At 45.1% G+C, this 19,831-nt stretch overlaps 1 protein-coding gene across 2 annotated transcripts in view; it reads right to left on the reverse strand.

The window, feature by feature from the left end:
• AGAP1 (ArfGAP with GTPase domain, ankyrin repeat and PH domain 1) overlaps positions 1 to 19,831 on the reverse strand; it is a 2,358,592-nt gene that overhangs the window by 699,237 nt on the left and 1,639,524 nt on the right. The window lies entirely within an intron of this gene.

Consider the following 19,831-nt stretch of genomic DNA (forward strand, 5'->3'; position numbering starts at 1 on the left):
TATTACTGGCTAAATCCAGAGGTCAATATTCCATCCTCATTCTTCTTGATCTGTCCGCTGCTTTTGACACTGTTGATCACAGCATACTTCTCGATACCATGTCCTCACTTGGATTCCAGGGCTTTGTCCTTTCCTGGTTCTCTTCCTACCTCTCCCTCTGCACCTTTAGTGTTCACTCTGGTGGATCCTCTTCTACTTCTATCCCTCTGCCTGTCGGCGTACCTCAGGGTTCTGTTCTTGGTCCCCTCCTCTTTTCTATCTACACTTCTTCCCTTGGTTCATTAATCTCATCCCATGGCTTTTCCTACCATCTCTATGCTGATGACTCCCAAATCTACCTTTCTACCCCTGATATCTCACCTTGCATCCAAACCAAACTTTCAGCGTGCTTGTCTGACATTGCTGTCTGGATGTCTCAACGCCACATGAAATTAAACATGACCAAAACCGAGCTTCTCATTTTTCCCCCCAAACCCACCTCCCCTCTCCCCCCGTTTTCTATTTCTGTTGATGGCTCTCTCATTCTCCCTGTCTCCTCAGCTCGAAACCTTGGGGTCATCTTTGACTCTTCTCTCTCTTTCTCTGCTCATATCCAGCAGACCGCCAAGACCTGTCGTTTCTTTCTTTACAATATCCGTAAAATCCGCCCCTTTCTTTCCGAGCACTCTACCAAAACCCTCATCCACACCCTTGTCACCTCTCGTTTAGACTACTGCAATCTGCTTCTTGCTGGCCTCCCACTTAGTCACCTTTCCCCTCTCCAATCAGTTCAAAACTCTGCTGCCCGTCTCGTCTTCCGCCAGGATCGCTTTACTCATACTACCCCTCTCCTCAAGTAGCTTCACTGACTCCCTATCCGTTTTCGCATCCTGTTCAAACTTCTTCTACTAACCTATAAATGTACTCACTCTGCTGCTCCCCAGTATCTCTCCACACTTGTCCTTCCCTACACCCCTTCCCGTGCACTCCGCTCCATGGATAAATCCTTCTTATCTGTTCCCTTCTCCACTACTGCCAACTCCAGACTTCGCGCCTTCTGTCTCGCTGCACCCTACGCCTGGAATAAACTTCCTGAGCCCCTACGTCTTGCCCCATCCTTGGCCACCTTTAAATCTAGACTGAAAGCCCACCTCTTTAACATTGCTTTTGACTCGTAACCACTTGTAACCACTCGCCTCCACCTACCCTTCTCGCCTCCTTCCTGTACACATTAATTCATTTGATTACTTTATTTTTTGTCTATTAGATTGTAAGCTCTTTGAGCAGGGACTGTCTTTCTTCTATGTTTGTGCAGCGCTGCGTACACCTTGTAGCGCTATATAAATGCTAAATAGTAGTAGTAATAGTAGGGTATATGTGTGGGATACAGCGAATGCGAAGTGGTCGAGTGGGGGTGTGATTGATGAGAGAGAATTCGTGGCATTGAGGCATCGGGATGAGGGGGGTGAGTGGAAAGCCAACTTGAGAAGAGTTTGGGAGGGAGAGATGCAGAGAAGGGGATGGGGGGAGACTTACTTAAGGGGAGACTGAGGAATGACACACCACTGAGGGTGCAAAGGAAACTTCGTGTGCAAAGGGGGGAAAGTTGGGATATTCAATGGGTAACCGATGCTGGGACGGATCCCCTGACGGAATCACTGGTTTACTGGCTTAAGAGAGGAGTGATGAAGGATTGGGAAAATGGGTAGTATTAGGGTGACATCACTCAATGTAGATGGAGTGCACTCCCCGATTAAACGAAAGAAAATATTGCAGTATGGAAAGCAAATGAAAGCAGACATCTTTATGCTGCAGGAAACCCATTTATCCGCACTGGAACACCACAAATTAAAACAGGGCTGGGTGGGAGACATAGCCTTCTCCTCATATAATAGTAGACAGAGGGGTGTGGCCATCCTCATGCGCAAGGGACTAGAGATAGTTTGTCATAAAATCATTCAGGACCCCGAGGGAAGGTATGTGGTATGGGTGGGGGTGGTTCAGGGTTTGAAGGTAGCATTCTGTTCCGTTTATGCCCCTAACATATACTCTAAGAAGTTCTATGCCCATTTACTGTCGACCTTAATGCAGTTACAAGAATATCAATTAATAGTAGGAGGGGACTTTAACATAACGGCGGATCCCCTGATTGACTGCAGCCCACCAAAGAGCCGGCCTAAGGGAATGGAGGAGAGAGGTATAGGAATTCTGAAAAGGGACTTAGGTCTGGTAGATATATGGAGGGCACTGCACCCTGATGAAAGAGAATACACCTATTTTTCAAATGTACATAAATGCCACGCCAGATTAGATTATATATTAATTTCCCCATCTCTGTTCTCTGTGAGCAGGGCCGCAGCAATTGAGGCGGAAGTAGTATCTGATCATAGTTTAATATGGGTGGAGCTTGGAACAGGGGGAGTGAGAAACCAGCAAGGGTGGCGCATGAACCCTACCTTATATAGGGATCCGAACTTCAGGAAGTATATACTGCGGGAATGGGAGCTCTTTTTAGTAGATAATCAGAAAGGAGAGGTAGACCCGTTAATACTCTGGGAAGCGGGGAAGGCGGTTATGAGAGGAAAACTCATAGCATACACAGCGAGCTCTCGCAAGCGGAGGAAAAAAGAGCTGATAGAGAATTTAACTCAGTTGCAAGAGGCACGAGGAGCAGCAGTAAGAGGGAATGCAGCAGCCTAGCATAAATTTAGAGAGATAAAAACCAAGATCAACGACTTACTTAATCAGAGGGCGTTGGGAGACATTCAACTTTATAAATACCATCTTCACAGATGGGGTAACAAAACTGGGAAATTGCTGGCTAATATGGTGAGAGGTAGAGCAGCAAAACAAGTGATAACCCGCATTAAGGGAGGAAATGGGAAGCTTGTGGATAAGGAGGAAGACATTCAGAAGGCCTTTGTAGATTTTTATAAGACCCTCTATGATCGGGGGCACTATGATAGAGAACAGAGAGAGACCTTTTTTTAAAGACCTGAGACTTCCTTCATTGACTCAAGAGCAAAGGGACGCCCTTAATGCACCTGTACAAGGCCAGGAGATACAGCAAGCAATAAAGAAACTCAAATTAGCCAAGGCCCCAGGCCCGGGCCCAGAATATTATAAGATACTGGGGGGGGGGGGGGGGGGCAGATAGCAGGCCCATTTAGTAACATAGTAGATGACGGCAGAAAAAGATCTACACGGTCCATCCAGTCTGCCCAACAAGATAATTCATATTTGCTGCTTTTTGTGTATACCCTACTTTGATTTGTACCTGTGCTCTTCAGGGCACAGACCGTATAAGTCTGCCCCGCACTATCCCCGCCTCCCAACCACCAGCCCCACCTCCCAACCACCGGCTCTGGCACAGACCGTACAAGTCTGTCCAGCACTATCCCTGCCTCCCAACCACCAGTCCCGCTTCCCACCATTTAGTGACCTATGTGACCTATGTGAGGCACTCTGTCAAGAGAGGCGAACTACAGGTAATCTGACGCTTGCTTCAATTTTAGTATTGCCAAAGCCAGGCAGGGATAAGGAGCTGTTAGGATCGTACCGCCCAATTTCCCTCTTAAATCAAGACATTAAACTTTTTGCTGGTATTATGGCCGCCCGCCTGGGAAAGGTATTACCTTCATTGGTACACACAGACCAAACAGGGTTTGTTCCAGGAAGGTATGCCTCCACTAACATCCTAAGGGCCATGAGTGTGCTTCAGGAAATGGGGGGTGGACAGGGGGATAACCTGCTAGTGAACCTAGACGCGGAGAAAGCGTTTGACAAAATACTGTGGGATCATCTTTTCTGGGTGTTGCCGCAGTTCGGAATCTTAGGGGAGTTTTTACAGGGGATTAGAGCCTTGTATAGGAATCCTACTGCACAAATCTTAATTAATAATACACTTTCTCCGTCGTTTGAGTTACAAAGAGGTACTAGACAGGGATGCCCCTTGTCACCCATGCTTTTTGTACTGGCTTTGGAACCCTTAGCAAGTAAAATCCGACAATCAGTGGAGGTGCAGGGTATTAGTGTGGGGAAGAGCGAATATAAAATTAATCTCTTTGCAGACAACATGTTAATATTCCTAGGGCAGGTGTCCAAAGGGATTCCCATACTAATAGATATCCAACGTTTTGGAACCTTTTCAGGGTTACGCATAAATTTTGACAAGTCGGAAGCTATGGCACTGTCTGCTAGTTGCGCATGTAGAGAGCAACCCGACTTTCCCTTAGCTTGGGCAAAAGGGGCAATGAAATATTTGGGAGTCTACTTACACTTGGACTGTGCGGTCATGTACAAGAAGAATGTTTGCGAAAAATTAGATCAGGTTAAACAGTTGTGTACTAAATGGCGGGAGGTCCCAGTGTCGTTCCTGGGAAGAGTGGCACTAGTCAAAATGGTGCTGTTTCCCAAGATATTATACGCCCTACAAATGATGCCGCTGTGGATTGCTAGCAAAGATGAGGCAGCCTATCGGGGGGGGGGGGGGGGGGGGTGATTTCGTCTTTTATCTGGAGAAGGCGACTGGCTAGAATAGGGTTCCAAAAGCTTACTTGGGCAAGGCAGGAGGGGGGAGTCAATCTCCCAGATCTTAGGATGTACAATGTAGCTGCAATTGTCCGATGGATGCATGAAATATATACGGGGCACTATAAGTTTGCACCACCGGAGGTATGGGATAATGCAGCTCATCCATGGTCAGTTTTCAATGCCCTTCATTCTGAGAGGAGGGGGGCAAGATTGTCCCCTTTATTGAAACCGCTTAGAATGGCTTGGGATTGGTGGAGACAGAAAGTGGGAGAGGCTAGGAGGCATATTTACAAAGCACTTAGCCTTCCAAAGTTCCATAGGTTTCTATGGAACTTTGGAAGGCTAAGTGCTTTGAAAATATGCCTCTAGGGGTCCTTCCCCGTTCATAGAATTCCAAAATAATCCCGATTTCCCCTCAAGGCAGGGTATCTCTCCTTTTCGAGCCTGGGCTCAGAGGGGTTGTAGATTTGTAGGACAGATGGGAGGGGGGGGGGGGGGGCAGCTGTTAGTTCCATCCTTCGAGGAGTGTCAAACTACATGGGATATACCCAAATCATTTTCCTTTTCGTATATGCAGCTTAGGCATTATATCCTTTCAGTCCGTAATAATGATAAGCAGATTCCTGCATTTACAGCCTTAGATGTGATATTTAAGCAGATGCCAGAGGGAAGTAATAAGCTTTCAAGCTGGTATCACCTGGGCAAAACAAAAATGCCCAGTGCAACGACTGTCTCTCTGGCCAACAAGTGGTCTGATATGCTGGGGGTGGAGGTCTCGGTAGCTGAGATACAAAAAGGTTTTGACCTGGCGTACAGAATAACCCCCGTCAGCTGCCATGAAATTCAGCTAAAAATTCGACATTGTGCGTATATTACCAGGAGTAGAGGAAAGGCAATGGGCCTATGGGAATCAGCGGACTGTGATAAATGTGGAAATCACGAGGGTACACTGGTACATCACTTTCTTGAGTGTAAGGTGTTGCAGTCATTTTGGAGGGGAGTTCTGCAGCATTTGATAGAGGTAATTGGATTCCAAGTGGAATAGAGCTACAAAATATTACTGCTGGGTTTAGACTCAGAGTTGGCGAGCAGGGGATTCCGTCCTTGTGTGGTAGGTTTGTGTTATTATCCCTGGTGCTTGCCAAAAGAGTCATACCAAATCACTGGGTAGATAAAAAGCCACCACCAATTGCCCAATGGTATGCTGCTATGAAGCATATGACAGTGTGGGAAGGAGGGAAGGAACTGGAGTTGGAGGGTGAAAGGGAGAGATTGTCTGCAGGGCATAAAATTTGGAAAAGAAGCTAAGAGTATATCTCAAAGCTAACCAGCATGAAGACACTTGAACAATAACACCAGTTGGGTACTTGGTCCCCATGTAGTAAGTCTCCGGAGGGAAGGAGGGGGGATATTTTCAGGGGGGGGGGGGAAGGAGAGGGGAGAAAATGAAAATTGGTGCAAGAGAATAAGGCAAGTCATGTTGACAGCTGAGGTCTTATAGCTAACATATTATGTTGTATAACCATTTATAGATGGGGTTTTGAGCCGGGAGACCTCTATGTTTGACGATTGCTGACATATGTTTCTTGATGTAGTGTATTTTTATTGATACAGTTTGTTCCTGGTTACACTTGTGTATTTCTCTTGCCAATAAAAACTATTAACAACAAAAAAAAAGGAATTGGCTGCTTTGCATGAGGAGAGTTTGTGGTTTGTGAGTTCACGCTTGACACAGGTTCACTATGAGTGTACTAATAAACCGGGTCGTCTTTTGGCAAATAAGTTACAACAAATGAGAACGGATAGGCATATTATGAAAGTGCGAGGGGAAGGGGTGGTTATATTACAGAATTTTACTAAGATCTGGGAGTGTTTCGCTCAATTCTATAAATCTTTGTATACGGAGGATGCGGCGGTACAATCTGGGGCTATTGATGATTACTTGGCTTCTCGTATCTTGCCCGAATTATCAGCGCAATAGAAGGAGGTGTTAGATGCTGCGGTGACAGTGGGGGAGGTCTTGAAGGTTATTAAAGAATTGCCAACTGGTAAGGTGCCTGGTCTGGATGGACTTACAAATGAGTTTTATAAGGTTTTTGAAACGGATTTGGCACCATATTTGACTTTGGTCATTAATTCGGTTCGAGAGGGGGCACTCTTTCCTCAGTCCACGATGGAGGCCTGGTTGGCTGTTATTCCAAAACTGGACAAAGATAAAAATGAGTGTACTTCATATCGACCTATTTCTATTTTGAACACCGATGTTAAAATATTGGCTAAGGTCGTGGCCAATCGTTTGGCTAGTATGCTTCCTAGTTTAATACATCCGGACCAGGTCGGTTTTGTGGCACAGAGGCAGGCCATGGATAATATTAGAAGAACTTTGGATTTGCTTTATGTTTCTCAGACAAAGGATCTGCCAGTGGTCTTGTTGGGATTAGATGCCGAGAAGGCTTTTGATCATGTCCACTGGGGATATTTGGATAAAGTTATGAATAAGTTTGGGGAGGGTCCGTTTTTTTCAGTCCTGGATTAAGGCCTTTTACACTTCTCCAAAAGCTTGCGTACATATTAATGGCTGCAATTCAGGGCTTTTTCCTTTATCACGAGGTACCAATCCCCTTATCACCTCTCCTCTTTGCCTTGGTGATAGAGCCTCTAGTACATAAGTAATGCCATACTGGGAAAAGACCAAGGGTCCATCGAGCCCAGCATCCTGTCCACGACAGCGGCCAATCCAGGCCATGGGCACCTAGCAGGCTTCCCAAACGTACAAACATTCTAGACATGTTATTCCTGGAATTGTGGATTTTTCCCAAGTCCATTTAGTAGTGGTTTATGGACTTGTCCTTTAGGAAACCGTCAAACCCCTTTTAAAACTCTGCTAAGCTAACCGCCTTCACCACTTTCTCCGGCAACGAATTCCAGAGTTTAATTATACATTGGGTGAAGAAATGTTTTCTCCGATTTGTTTTAAATTTACTACACTGTAGTTTCATCGCATGCCCCCTAGTCCTAGTATTTTTGGAAAGCGTGAACAGATGCTTCACATCCACCTGTTCCACTCCACTCATTATTTTATATACCTCTATCATGTCTCCCCTCAGCCTTCTCTTCTCCAAGCTGAATAGCCCTAGCCTCCTTAATCTTTCTTCATAGGGAATTCGTCCCATCCCCGCTATCATTTTAGTCGCCCTTCGCTGAACACAATACTCAAGGTGCGGTCGCACCATGGAGCGATACAACGGTATTATAACATCCTCACACCTGTTTTCCATACCTTTCCTAATAATACCCAACATTCTATTCACTTTCCTAGCTGCAGCAGCACACTGAGCAGAAGGTTTCAGTGTATTATCGACGACGACACCCAGATCCCTTTCTTGGTCCGTAACTCCTAACGTGGAACCTTCCATGACGTAGCTATAATTCGGGTTCTTTTTTCCCCACATGCATCACCTTGCGCTTGCTCACATTAAACATCATCTGCCATTTAGCCGCCCAGTCTCCCAGTCTCGTAAGGTCCTCTTGTAATTTTTCAAAATCCTGTCGCGATTTAACAACTTTGAATAACTTTGTGTCATCAGCAAATTTAATTACCTCGCTAGTTACTCCCATCTCTAAATCATTTATAAATATATTAAAAAGCAGCGGTCCTAGCACTGACCCCTGAGGAACCCCACTAACTACCCTTCTCCATTGTGAATACTGCCCATTTAACCCCACTCTCTGTTTCCTATCCTTCAACCAGTTTTTAATCCACAATAGGACATTTCCTCCTATCCCATGACCCTCCAATTTCCTCTGTAGCCTTTCATGAGGTACCTTGTCAAACGCCTTTTGAAAATCCAGATACACAATATCAACCGGCTTTGTCCACATGTTTGTTTACTCCTTCAAAGAATTGAAGTAAATTGGTCAGGAAAGATTTCCCCACACAAAAGCCGTGCTGACTTGATCTCAGTAATCCATGTCCTTGGATGTGCTCTGTAATTTTGTTTTTAATAATAGCCTCTACCATTTTCCCCAGCACTGACATCAGACTCACCAGTCTATAATTTCCCGGATATCCCCTGCAGCCTTTTTAAAAAATTGGCGTTACATTGGCCACCCTCCAATCTTCCGGTACCACGCTCGATTTTAAGGATAAGTTGCATATCACTAGCAGTAGCTCCACAAGCTCATTTTTCAGTTCTATCAGTACTCTAGGATGAATACCATCCGGTCCATGAGATTTGCTACTCTTCAGTTTGCTGAACTGCCCCATTACGTCCTCCAGGTTTACCGTGAAGTCAGTAAGTTTCTCTGACTCGTTTGCTTGAAATACCATTTCTGACACCGGTATCCCACCCAAATCTTCCTCGGTGAAGACCGAAGCAAAGAATTCATTTAATCTCTCCACTACGTCTTTGTCTTCCTTGATCGTCCCTTTTACCCCTCGGTCATCCAGCGGCCCAACCGATTCTTTTGCCGGCTTCCTGCTTTTAATATACCGAAAAATTTTTTTACTATGTTTTTTTGCCTCTAATGCTATCTTTTTTTCGTAATCCCTCTTGGCCTTCTTTATCTGCACCTTGCATTTGCTTTGACACTCCTTATGCTGCTTCTTGTTATTTTCAGACGGTTCCTTCTTCCATTTTCTGAAGGCGTTTCTTTTAGCCCTAATAGCTTCCTTCACCTCACTTTTCAACCAGGCCGGCTGTCTTTAGGACTTCCGTCTTTCTTTTATAATTCGCAGAATATGTATGGCCTGGGCCTCCAGGATGGTATTTTTGAACAGCGTCCACGCCTGTTGTACAGTTTTTACTCTCTCAGTTGCCCCCCTAAGTTTTTTTTTTACCGTTCTTCTCATTTTATCATAGTCTCCTTTTTTTAAGTTACACGCTAACGTATTTGACTTTCTGTGTACAGTTACTTCAAGGTCGATATCAAAACTGATCATATTATGATCACTGTTATCAAGCGGCCCCAGTACCATAACGTCCCTCACCAGATCATGCGCTCCACTAAGGACCAAGTCTAGAATTTTTCCTTCTCTTGTCAGCTCCTGCACCAGCTGCTCCATAAAGCTGTCCTTGATTTCATCAAGGAATTGTACCTCTGTAGCGTGTCCCGATGTTACATTTACCCAGTCTATATTTGGATAATTGAAGTCACCCATTATTATCACATTGCCCATTTTGTTCGCGTCTCTGATTTCTTTTATCATTTCTGCGTTTACCTGCTCATCCTGGCGAGGCAGACGGTAGTACACTCCTATCACCGTTTTTTCCCCTTTTATACATGGAATTTCAACCCACAATGATTCAAAGGTATGATTTGTGTCCTGCTGAATTTGTAATCTATCTGAGTCAAGGCTCTCGTTAATATACAATGCTACCCCTCCACCAGTCCGGTCCACCCTATCACTACGATATACTTTGTACCCCGGTATGACAGTGTCACACTGGTTATCCTCCTTCCACCAAGTCTCAGTAATGCCTATTATATCCAATTTTTCATTTAGTGCAATATATTCCAACGCTCCCATCTTATTTCTTAGACTCCTAGTATTTGCATATAGACATTTCAGAGTATGTTTGTTGTTCCTATTTGCATGATGCTTAGTACCTGACACTATTGATTTGCCAACTTTTGTCTGATCTTTAGTTGTATTTAAGGGCACCTGGCCTACCACGGTCTGTTGTGCAACCTCACTATCCAGAAACCCTATCTTCCCTGTTTGTGAGGTATCTTTGCAAGAAACCTTTTCCCGAACCATGCGCTTTTGAGCGACTGTCGGCCTTCCCCCCATTTCTAGTTTTAAAAGCTGCTCTATCTCCTTTTTAAATGCTGACGCCAGCAGCCTGGTCCCACCCTGGTTAAGATGGAGCCCATCCTTTCGGAATAGGCTCCCCCTTCCCCAGAATGTTGCCCAGTTCCTAACAAATCTAAAACCCTCCTCTCTGCACCATCGTCTCATCCACGCATTGAGACTCCAGAGCTCTGGCAGCTGCTATCAGGGCTAATGTAGACATCTTGGGAGTTTCGGTGGGGGGGGGGGGGGGGGGTCGGGAATTCAAGGTTACTCTATTTGCGGATGATGTACTCTTGTCCTTGACTAACCCCCTGGTTTCTCTTCCTAACTTGATGAGAGAGATTGTGGCCTACTCGGCGGTGTCTGGATATAAATTGAATATGAATAAATCTATAGGGTTGGCGATAAGGATTCCACCCTGAATGCTGGAAACGTTACAGGCGTCGTTTGCCTTTAAATGGTCTACCAGAGGCATTCGTTACTTGGGGGTTCAGATTCCCGGGAAATTGAAGGATTTATTTGCTGAGAATTATCCGGCTCTCCAGAAGGCGATTTCTAGTGATTTGGATCGCTGGCAACACATTGGCCTTTCGTGGTTTGGTAGAATTGCAATGATTAAATTAAATGTTCTTCCACGTTTGCTGTACTTATTTCAGGTGCTTCCTTTGAGGCTGTCTAGATCATTTTTGTCTAGTTTGCAAGATTGTATGCTTCGTTTCATCTGGAACCAAAAGCGCCCGCGCCTTCCCCATACTTTTTTGTATAAACGAAAGTGGGTTGGTGGGCTAGGGGTGCCTAATTTATTTTGTTATTATTGTGCTGCACAAGCTAGATCTGCCATTGAATGGTTCCAGTAGGACGAGTATAAATTGTGGGTGCATCTTGAACAATCGTTGGTTGGCTCACATAGTGTAAGTTACTTAATGTGGCTTCCGGATAAGTATAGAGGTTGGGTTGAAATGTTTCCACCGAATGTTTGGACTACTTTTTATTACTGGGACCGTATGTTTTCGGCTAGGCATCCTCCTTTGTCTAAGCTTGCTCCGATTGCGGATAATCCACTGTTTGTGCTGGGAATGGGGGATACTCCATTTCAGAGATGGGCGAGGTTGGGGTTGGAAAGATGGGGGCAGTTATATGAAGAGGAAAAGTTTGTCTCTTTTGAGAAACTCGAAGACTATCGAATCCAGCCTAGCGTATTTGCAGCTGCGGCATTTTTTGCAGCTCCCTCTTAATAGAGATTGTTTGGATAGGGAAGTTTCTGTTTTGGAGGAATTGTGTGTTACCTTCCGGAGTACTCGGGGGTTGATCACTCGTCTATATGAATTTTTGGCTGCTAGTTCCCATCTGTATGTTTTACATAGGAAGAATTGGGAGAAGGAGTTAGATTTTACTTTTTCAGAGGAGAAGTGGTTGGCCTTGGAAAAAGGACTTCTTAAGTCATCAGTAGCTGTTGCTTTGAAGGAAAGCACCATTAAGGTTTTTTACCGGTGGTATCTTACCCCAGTGAGATTACATCACGTTTGCATCAGTATCACCTAGCTGTTGGAGGGGGGGGGGGGGGGTGGTTTGTTGGGGACCATGGGCCACATATGGTGGACGTGTCCAAAGGCAAAGGCATATTGGAGAGCGGTGCAGTCTCGGCTTCAGGCCTGGGTGGGTAGACCTGTACAGTGGCATCCCGCAATCTTTTTATTGGGTAAAAGGCTGGAAGGGCTCACTTTGCATCATTCTCTTTTGGTACGATGTGCCTTGCATGTGGCTCGTATAAACCTGGCGAAATATTGGAAAACATCTCGAGTTCTTTTGCTGGTGTGTTGGTTATCTAAAGTGTGGTATATACAATATGTGAGATGGAGCGTTTTACTTTGGTGAAAAAGAAAACCTTGTCTCGGTGGGAGCTGGTTTGGGATCCTTTTTTGAAAGTATGTTCTGTGTGAGTGGTAATAATATTGGGTTTCATGGCATTAAGAGGGAGGATATGTTGGGGGAGGTCTGAGGTATTCTGGGTGGGAGGGAGTAATTGGGGGATATGGCAATCATTTCGGGGGGCTGCGGGCAGGGCTTGATGTGGGTTTTCTGGGGGGGTTAGATGGTTATGGGGGGGGTAATGGGGGGCCACTGTCTATAAAACGAAAGAAAAAATTTGAGCTGCTTTCTGTGTCAATGGGAGCATTAAGTACGTTTATATGTTATCAAAGGGGGATAGACTATATACATTTGTGCATTCTGAATGTGTTTCCCTTGTTGGTCACTAGGCTTTTATTTGTATGCTTTACTTACTGTTGTATTGTTGATTCAATGCTTAATAAAGACTTTAAAAAAAAAGAAATTGGAAGACTAGACATCCAAATGGCAGACGAAATTTAATATGGACAAATGCAAGGTAATGCACATTGGAAAAAATAATCTGCATCATAGTTACTTGATGCTAGGATCCACCTTGGGAGTCAGCACTCAAGAAAAGGTTCTGGGTGTTGTAGATAATACGCTGAAATCTTCTGCTCAGTGTGCAATGGAGGCCAAAAAAGCAAATAGGATGCTAGGAATTATTAGGAAAGGGATGGTGAATAAGGCTGAAAATACTATAATGCCTTCGTATCGCTCCATGGTATGTCCGTACTTTGAGTATTGCTTTCAGTTCTGGTTGCCATATCTCAAAAAAGACATAGCGGAATTTGCGGACGTCAAGCGGACGAGTCGGAGAAACTTACTGACTTCATGGTAAACCTGGAGGACGTAATGGGGCAGTTCAGCAAACTGAGGAGTAGCAAATCTCCTAGACCGGATGGTATTCATCCTAGAGTAACGATAGAACTGAAAAATGAGCTTGTGGAGCTACTGTTAGTGATATGCAATTTATCCTTAAAATCGAGCGTGGTACCAGAAGATTGGAGGGTGGTCAATGTAATGCCATTTTTAAAAAAGGTTCCAGGGGGATATCCGTGAAATTATAGACCGGTGAGTCTGACGTCGGTGCCGGGGAAAATGGTAGAGGCTATTATCAAAAACAAAATTACAGAGCACATCCAAGGACATGGATTACTGAGACCAAGTCAGCACGGCTTTTGTGTGGGGAAATCTTGCCTGACCAATTTACTTCAATTCTTTGAAGGAGTAAACAAACATGTGGACAAAGGGGAGCCGGTTGATATCGTGTATCTGGATTTTCAAAAGGCGTTTGACAAGGTACCTCATGAAAGGCTACAGAGGAAATTGGAGGGTCATGGGATAGGAGGAAATGTTCTATTGTGGATTAAAAACTGGTTGAAGGATAGGAAACAGAGAGTGGGGTTAAATGGGCAGTATTCACAATGGAGAAGGGTAGTTAGTAGGTTCCTCAGGGGTCTGTACTAGGACTGCTGCTTTTTAATATATTTATAAATGATTTAGAGATGGGAGTAACTAGCGAGGTAATAAAATTTGCTGATGACACAAAGTTATTCAAAGTCGTTAACTCGCGACAGGATTGTGAAAAATTACAGAAGGACCTTACGAGACTGGGAGACTGGGCAGCTAAAAGACAGATGACGTTTAATGTGTGCAAGTGCAAGGTGATGCATGTGGGAAAAAAGAACCCGAATTATAGCTACGTCATGCAAGGTTCCACGTTAGGAGCTACGGACCAAGAAAGGGATCTGGGTGTCGTCGTCGATAATACACTGAAACCTTCTGCTCAGTGTGCTGCTGCGGCTAGGAAAGCAAATAGAATGTTGGGTATTATTAAGAATGGTATGGAAAACAGGTGTGAGGATGTTATAATGCCGTTGTATCGCTCCATGGTGCGACCGCACCTTGAGTATTGTGTTCAATTCTGGTCGCTGCATCTCAAGAAAGATATAGTAGAATTAGAAAAGGTGCAGCGAAGGGCGACTAAAATGATAGCGGGGATGGGATGACTTCTCTATGAAGAAAGACTAAGGAGGCTATGGCTTTTCAGCTTGGAGAAGAGACGGCTGAGGGGAGACATGATAGAGGTATATAAAACAATGAGTGGAGTGGAACAGGTGGATGTGAAGCGTCTGTTCACGCTTTCCAAAAAATACTAGGACTAGGGGGCATGCGATGAAACTACAGTGTAGTAAATTTAAAACAAATTGGAGAAAAATTCTTCACCCAACACATAATTAAACTCTGGAATTCGTTGACGGAGAACATGGTGAAGGCGGTTAGCTTGTCAGAGTTTAAAAAGGGGTTAGACGGTTTCCTATAGGACAAGTCCATAAACCACTACTAAATGGACTTGGGAAAAATCCACAATTCCAGGAATAACATGTATAGAATGTTTGTACGTTTGGGAAGCTCACCAGGTGCCCTTGGCCTGGATTGGCCGCTGTCATGGACAGGATGCTGGGCTCGATGGACCCTTGGTCTTTTCCCAGTGTGGCATTACTTATGTACTTATGTAGAAAAGGTTCAAAGAATAGTGACCAAATGATAAAAGGGATGGAACGCCTCTCGTATGAGGAAAGGCTAAAGAGGATAGGGCTCTCCAGCATGGAAAAGAGACGGATGAGGGGAGATAACATCCGGTGTAGAAGTAAATAGATTTTTTACTTGTTTCAAAAGTACAAAGACTAGGGGACACTTGAGGAAGTTACATGGAAATACCTTTAAAACAAATAGGAGGAAATATTTTTTCACTCAATGTATAGCTAAGCTCTGGAACTCTTTGCCGGAGGATGTGGTAACAGCGGTTAGCATATCTGGGTTTAAAAAAGGTTTGGACAAATTCATGCCGGAAAAGTCCATAGTCCGCTATTAAGGCAAACATAGGAAGCAACTGCTTGCCCTTGCAGTGTTGCCACGATTTGGGTTTCTGCCAGGTACTTGTGACCTGGCTTGGCCAATGATTGGAAAACCGGATACTGGGCTAGATGGACCATTGGTCTGACCTAGTATGGATACTGTTTTGCTCTTAGTTAGCATGACCCATCACAAAACCTATTATTATTATTATTTATTGCACTTGTAGCCGACATTTTCCCACCTATTTGCAGGCTCAATGTGGCTTACAAAGGTCTGTTATGGCAGTGTCATAACAGGGAAGAAATACAATTGTTGTAGCAGAGAGATAAAAGAAGACAAGAGGATCTGGTTATGCAGTTGTACAGTGAGACATTCTGAGCAAAGGAGTGTAAAGGTTGTGTTCAAGTAGTTAAGGGTTCTCGTGGTAGGCTTTGTTAAAGAGATAGGTTTTCAAAGCTTTGCGGAAGTTGTTTAATTCGTGGATCGTTTTCAGGTGAGTTGGTAGTTCATTCCACATCTTCGTACTCAAGTAGGAAAAACTGGACGCATGTGTTAGTTTGTATTTGACCCCTTTACAGCTGGGGAAGTATAGGTAGAGAAAGGTGCGGGAAGATCGTTTAGCATTTCTGGGTGGAAGGTCCACTAGGTCTAACATGTATGTCGGGGCGTTTCCATGAATGATTTTATGAACAATCGTGCATATCTTGAACATGGTACATTCTTTCAGTGGGAGCCAGTGTAGGTTCTTTCTTAGGGTTTTGCACTTTCATATTTAGTTTTCCCAAATATGAGTCTGGCTGTGGTATTCTGGGCCATCTGGAGTTTCTTGATGGTCTGTTCCTCACAGCCAGCATAGAGTGAGTTGCAATAGTCCAGATGACTTAGTACCAGGGATTGTACCAGTTTTCAAAAGATGGCCCTTGGGAAGAAAGGTTTTATTCTTTTGAGTTTCCACATGGAGTGGAACATCTTCTTCGTTGTATTATTCACGTGGTTTTCAAGTGTGAGATTTCGGTCAATGGTGACTCCTAGAATTTTAAGGCTGTTTGAGATGGGGAGTGCAAAGTTAGGGGTGGTTAAGGTGGTGAATTTATTTGTGTTGTGTTGTGAGGTTAGTATAAGACATTGAGTTTTTTCTGCATTGAGTTTTAGCTGGAATGCATCCCCCCAGGAGTGCATGATTTCGAAGCTTTGGTTGATTTCGTTGGTAATTTCATTTAGGTTTTGTTTGAATGGGATATAGATCATGACATCATCTGCATATATGTATGGGTTAAGGTTTTGGTTGTCTAGTAGCGTGGCTAGTGGTATCATCATTAGGTTAAAGAGGGTTGGTGAGAGGGGGATCCTTGGGGAACTCCGCAGTCAGGTATCCATGGGTCTGATATCGCCGTTTTAGTTTTTACTTGGTATGATCTAGCTGTCAGGAATCCTCTAAACCAATTAAGAACATTACCTCCAAGTCCAAAGCCAGTGACATGGGGGCTGGAGGTCCGGTGGATCTCCAGTCCCCCCGACCCCCCCCCCCCCAGACACAAGTTCACAGGAGGCTGGAGATCCGGTGGATCTAACCCCCTAGCCCCCCTCGCATTTCCCCCCCCCCCCCCCAAAAAAGGCCCTGGTGGCCCAGTGGACCGCGGACTAACCCCCCCCCCCCCAAACTCGATGGTCTGGCGGGCCCTCTTCCCTGCCCCCCTGTGCCTTTGTTGGAGGAGGGAGTAGTACACTCCCTCCTCTTCCAGCACCACGTTGAAAATGGTGGCGCCCTACCCAGTGCATCCTGACCTGCTGGGCGGGGCTTCAGAGCATATAATGGAGTTTATCCTTATATGGTGTGAAGCCCTGCCCGGCGCATCGAGCCTCCATTTTCGAGGTGTTACTGCTCCTTCCTCCAACGGGGGGTGCAGGGGAGCGGGGAGGAGGGTCGCTGGACCACCGGGTGGGGGGGGGGGATCTTGGTTTGCGGCCCACTGGGCCATCAGGGCTTTTTTGGGGGGATGCAAGGGGGGTTTAGGGGTGCTGGAGATTCGCTGGATATCCAGCCTCCTGTGAACATGGGTTTAGGGGAGTTGGGGTTCCTGCTGCTGTGGGGGGTTTCTATTGGGGTGAATGGGGGGGGACCTGCTAACATGTAAATGCATGGTGGATAGGGCTTGCCATTCCTCTGCAATTGTGTGCAAACCCTAACGCCAGGGAGTAGGGGTTGCAGTGGACAGTGTGCCAGTGTTTGGCGTGCTGATCATTGGGGAGGAATTTGTTTAGCATGCATTTGCATGCTACTTGCGGTAAGAGCCCTCTTTAGCATCCATTTGCATGCTAGTTGCGATCAGAGCCCACAAGCGCATTGTTTCATGCGCTCAGGGGCTCTGATCATGGGACAGTAGCAAATGCAGGCGCTAGTATGGCGCTAATAGCCTCTATCGCCCACGTTTGCTTCTTATAATTGGCCTATGAGATGCTCACAACAATCTACCAGTAGAAGTAGTGGAAACCAGTTCTGTGATTGAATTCAAGCAGGCTTGGGATGGATAAAAGAATAGTAGAGGAGTGTAGTAAGAGGTTCCAGTATAGGAAACAGCCTATCTTGCACTCCCTTGAGTAGAGGCAGAGGGAGAGAAGTGGTTGCTTTTAAATCATTCTTAATATTTATACTGGCTAATGAGTCTAGTTCAGGCATGTCCAACCTTTTTCTATTGGGGGCCACATTTTTAATGTTGTAGCATTTGGAGGGCCAAAACACACACCATTGTATTTTGCTGCATGCTTCATCAAATAGTGGCAAAATACAACGGTTCATTGTCCCCTTCCAGCCTTTACCCAGTGTCTAAGTATCCCCTAGATCTCTCTCTGTCTCAAGTACCCCAGTCTCTTTACCCTCAGTTGGCTTTAGCTGCAGATGAAACAGTGAGATTCTTGCTTCCCGAACTGTGACATAGGTCCCTGCAGGCTTGGGCCATGTGGTGCTGGAAGTTCGGATTTGTTTTGTGGGACATGAAACTGTAGGACCAACCCGAACTTCCGGCCCCAAGTGGCTCAGGCTTACAGAGAGCTGAGTTGTGGCGGGAAGCAGGAATCCTGCTATAAGCATCACAAGAATTGCCAAGCTTCTGAGGCCAGAAAAAATGCACTTGGTGGGCTGAATTTTGGCCCGCAGGCAGTAGGTTGGACAAGCCTGGTCTAGTTGGAATGAGTGCTGAAGATCATAATGCATTGCTTTACATTTGTTAATTCAAAGTTGTTGTTTAAAGGACATTACCTGTCCATTATAATTGATACTAGTCAGTTGTGATCCTAGAGGTTAAAGGGTACCCTCCTGCTGAATTAACAGATGGCATTTTAAATCAAGCTTTATCTTGAAAGAAGCCAAGAGAGAGATACGTCTGGCGAAGGCGCAAGCGGAAGAACAAATGGCTAGAAATGTAAGGAGGGGAGACAAAAATTTCTTCAGGTATATTAGTGAAAGGAGAATGACTAAAAAGGGAATTGTGAGACTAAAAGATACAGCGAAACGCTATGTAGATAATGATGAAGAAAAAGCCAATTTGCTAAATAGATACTTTTGTTCTGTTTTCACTGAAGAAAATCCTGGAGAAGGACCGAGAGGGACTGGCAAAAGTACACCTGAGAATGGAGTGGATAGAGCACCGTTCACGGAACAGAGTGTGTATCAACTACTTGAAAAGCTAAAGGTAGACAAAGCCATGGGACCGGACGGGATCCACCCCAGAATATTGAGGGACCTCAGAGAGGTTCTGGCGGGTCCTCTTAAAGATTTGTTTAATAAATCCTTGGAGACGGGAGAGGTTCCAAGGGATTGGAGAACGGCGGATGTGGTCCCTCTTCACAAAAGTGGTGATAGGGAAGAAGCTAGAAACTACAGGCCGGTAAGCCTCACTTCGGTTATTGGAAAAGTAATGGAAGCCTTGCTGAAGGAAAGGACAGTGATTTTCCTGGAAACCAGTAAGTTGCAAGATCCGAGACAGCATGGTTTTACCAGAGGGAAATCGTGCCAAACGAATCTCATTGAATTCTTTGATTGGGTAACTGGAGAATTAAATCATCAACATGCTATAGACGTAATGTACTTAGATTTTAGCAAAGCTTTTGACACGGTTCCCCACAGGACGCTCTTAAATAAACTCGATGGGCTGAAGATAGGTCCCAAAGTGGTGAACTGGATTAGGAACTGGTTGACGGACGATGACAGAGGGTGGTGGTAAATGGAGTTCGCTCGGAGGAGGGAAAGGTGAGTAGTGGAGTGCCTCAGGGATCGGTGCTGGGGCCGATTCTGTTCAATATATTTGTGAGTGACATTGCCGTAGGGTTAGAAGGTAAAGTTTGCCTATTTGCGGATGATACTAAGATTTGCAACAGAGTGGACACCCAGGAGGGAGTGGAAAGCATGAAAAAGGATCTGAGGAAGCTAGAAGAATGGTCTAAGGTTTGGCAATTAAAGTTCAATGCGAAGAAATGCAAAGTGATGCACTTAGGGAGTAGAAACCCAAGAGAGACTTATGTGTTAGGCGGTGAGAGTCTGATAGGTACTGAGGGGGAGAGGGATCTTGGTGTGATAGTATCCGAGGATCTGAAGGTGACGAAACAGTGTGACAGGGTGGTGGCTGTAGCGAGAAGGTTGCTAGGCTGTATAGAAAGAGGTGTGATCAGCAGAAGAAAGGAAGTGTTGATGCCCCTGTATAAGATAAACCTTGAATTCACTTCCAAGCCTTCTCCTCCCTGTGACTTCTTAACCCACTCCCCTAACCAACCTAGCCT

This window comes from Microcaecilia unicolor, chromosome 7 (assembly GCF_901765095.1).
Source record: "Microcaecilia unicolor chromosome 7, aMicUni1.1, whole genome shotgun sequence".
In the NCBI taxonomy this organism is placed as follows: domain Eukaryota; kingdom Metazoa; phylum Chordata; class Amphibia; order Gymnophiona; family Siphonopidae; genus Microcaecilia; species Microcaecilia unicolor.